Genomic DNA, 3,056 nt, shown 5'->3' on the forward strand with positions numbered 1-3,056 from the left:
CAGGAGGAAGGAAGCGGGTGACCTGAGAGAAGAGTTGCTAGGAGTCTCCGTTTGCCTCTGCACATCATATGCAATACGACCGACCATGCAATGAAGCCCAATGCTCAATAACACAAGGCCCTCGTAAACACTAACACATTAAATATACACTCAGTTTAATATTAACAGATGCGAGATTCTTGCACAGGGTTTGGCAGGGGGAAGAGATGCAGGGCAGAATTATTTCACGAGCAATTTCTTTAAAACAAGAGCGAAATCCAGAAGCCGGCAGCTTCCCTTAGCTGGCCTCTCCCCCAGCCTCACCTTCCTCACAGGGTCGTTGTGAGGATACGAGGAAGGAAAGGAGAACCGCCCATGCTGCTCCCGAGTTCCTTGGAGGAACGGGAGGGGCGAAAAACGTTCTAGATGGCAACATTCCGATAACTTCGGGAAATCAAGACAAAACCAGAACTTATTGTGTGTGTGTGTGTGTCTGCACTGTGGATTGAAAGCAACTAATTTACTAGGAAACCCACAAAAAAAACCCCTATAAAAGTATTTATTCATACGCAAGACTCGGTGTTTTCCAAGAAATACCATAAATACCAAGGAATACCATTTACTTACTTATTTATTGTTTTAAATGTTTTATAAGGTTGTAAATTGCCCAGAGCCTGCTTGCAGGGTGGGCGATTCATAAATCCAATAAAACAAATAACAGATAAATAAAGGGGGGCGTGTAATCTTGCATTCCCATACAAATTACAGATCAAGGTGTGCAACTGTGTTGGTCTGAAGCAACACAACACAGAGTCCAGTGGCATCTTTCAGACCACCAAAGTTTTATTTATTTATTACTGGGCTCTAAAAATTACAGTTATACCCAGTAACGTTTTTGTGCAAATAGCCTTTCTAGGACGCAGATCATCTTCCTTTTGAGCAGCTAAAGTAGTTTTACACACACAGAAACACAATTCTAAATCTAAAGTATAAAGAAATCTAAAGTATAAAATTCAGAGGACGGCAGAAGACTGGAAGGCCTGGCGTGATCTGGTCCATGGGGTCGCAAAGAGTCGGACTCGACCGTGCGACTGAACAACAACAACACACACAATACCCCCAAGCCTCAGCAGGTGACAGGGAGACACCTGGAGATACTGGGGCACGACTTCAACAGGGCACAATGCCCCAGAGCCCTCCTTCCAAGCGTTCCCTCTAAGGCTGTGTTAGTGTGAGCTAGCTCACAGTTTTTTAGCCTCCGGCTCACACCTTTTCGTCTTCGCTCAGGAAGGAATGGCTCCAGAGCAAACTGATTTCTGCAGCAGCCAAATCGCTCGCTCACAACTTTAGTGCCAGGTGCTCACCCAGTAGAATTTTTTGCTCACGAGACTCCACAGCTTAGAGGGAGCAACTGCCTGACAGTACCATCTTAAGCAAAATTGGCGGTAGAGTAAGATGCCGTCCAGTTGCAGCCCACTTACGGTGAATCTTTCGCTCACGGGACTCCACGGCTTAGAGGGACCACTGGCGGCAAGACAGCCAGAAAGCATCGCTCCCTCTAGGATGTGGAGTCTTGTGAGCAAAAATTCTACTTTGTAAACTACCGGCGTGGGAGTCCTGAGAGAGCCATTTGGCTACATTAGTCTGCTCTGGAGCCATCCCTCTTGAGCTGAGACCAAAATCCGTGAGCCAGAGGCTAAAAAAACAGTGAGCCGGCTCGCACTCACTCAGCTTAGAGGGAACACTGATCCTGACCAAGGCTCCCTCTAAGGGGTGGAGCCCTGTGAGCAAAGATTCCACCATGTGAGCTCCTGGCATTAAAGTTGTGAGCGAGCAATCTTGGCTGCTGCACAAATCAGTTTCCTCTGGAGCCCCCCATGACCAGTGTTCCCTCTAAGCTGAGTTAGTGTGAGCCGGCTCACCGTTTTTGAGCCTCCGGCTCACAGATCTTTGCCTTTGCTCAGGAAGGAGGGCTCCAGAGCAAACTAATCTATGCAGCAGCCACATTAAAGCTCACAACTTTCATGCCAGTCGCTCAGAAAGTAGAATTTTCGCTCACAAGACTCCACAGCTTAGAGGGAACATTGGCCCCCATCCTTCCTGAGCGAAGACAAAACAAAAATCTGTGAGCTGGAGGCTAAAGGAAGGTTGGCCAGCTCACACTCACCCCGCTCAGAGGGAACACGGGTCCAAAGTCCCGCCAGCTACCTTTCCAGACGAACAAAACCGTCGCCGCCGCCTAAGCCGTCGTCCCGGGAGACCTCCCGCCCCCGCCTGGAGGTTGGCAACCCCTAGGCGGTTGACGCTCCCTTCCCCCCCCTTCCTGCCGCGCTCGGCCGAAACCTCCAGGGGGCGCTTCTGCCCGCCCTTCGCCCCCTCAGAGCAGGTTGTGAGGGGGGGGTGAGAAAGGCGGTCGCGCCCCTCCGACACGACACTCACTCTGCCTCCCGCGGCGGTTCAGACGAGCGGGCTTCCGAGGCCGTCCTCCTTCCCCTCAGGCTGGCCGTCCATGCGCCGGGCCCGGCCGTCTCCCCAACGGCCACTCCGCGCGCTCGCCGGCCTCCTCCTCCTCCTCCCCCCCTCCCAAACCCCAAGCCGGTTGGTGCGGCGGTGGCAGCACCGGCCGCGCGGCCCCGCCCCCTGTGTCGTCGCCGGGCCAATCCGCGCTCGGCCGCCTCCCGAGGGGGCGGGCCGAAGGGGGAGAAACCGCCCCCGCCTCCTCTCGCCCGCCCACTCGCTTCCTTTTTCCTCCGGGCCGCCTCCCGGGGGAGCGACAGGATCTCGGCCAATCGTCGGTGAGGGATGGAGGGCGAGGGTGGGGGGGGGGGGAAGGTTAGGCCGTGGTGGCACAATCGCAGCCAATCGTTGGTGGGAATCGAACACAGGGGGGGCGGGCTAAGCCGTGGTGGCACAATCGCGGCCCATCGTTGGTGGGAATCGAACACGGGGGCGGGCTAAGCCGTGGTGGCACAGTCTCGGCCAATCGTTTGTCAGAAAAAGGGCGCGGGAGGGGGAGTGTGTGTGTGGTCGGAGCGGTCAAGGGGAAAGGAAGGGGCGAGGGGGCGGGGCTAAGCGGC

The 3,056-nt window shown here is 54.5% G+C and overlaps 1 protein-coding gene across 1 annotated transcript in view; it reads right to left on the bottom strand.

Annotated features, from left to right (window-relative positions):
* STK17B (serine/threonine kinase 17b) overlaps positions 1–2,553 on the bottom strand; it is a 50,259-nt gene extending 47,706 nt beyond the window's left edge. The window contains exon 1 of the mRNA XM_015406135.1: positions 2,419–2,553. The gene's annotated coding sequence lies outside the window, so the exon portion shown is untranslated. The remainder of the gene's footprint in view (positions 1–2,418) is intronic.
* Positions 2,554–3,056: the final 503 nt, after the last annotated feature.

This window comes from Gekko japonicus, unplaced genomic scaffold, assembly GCF_001447785.1.
Source record: "Gekko japonicus isolate JY-2015 unplaced genomic scaffold, Gekko_japonicus_V1.1 scaffold1690, whole genome shotgun sequence".
In the NCBI taxonomy this organism is placed as follows: domain Eukaryota; kingdom Metazoa; phylum Chordata; class Lepidosauria; order Squamata; family Gekkonidae; genus Gekko; species Gekko japonicus.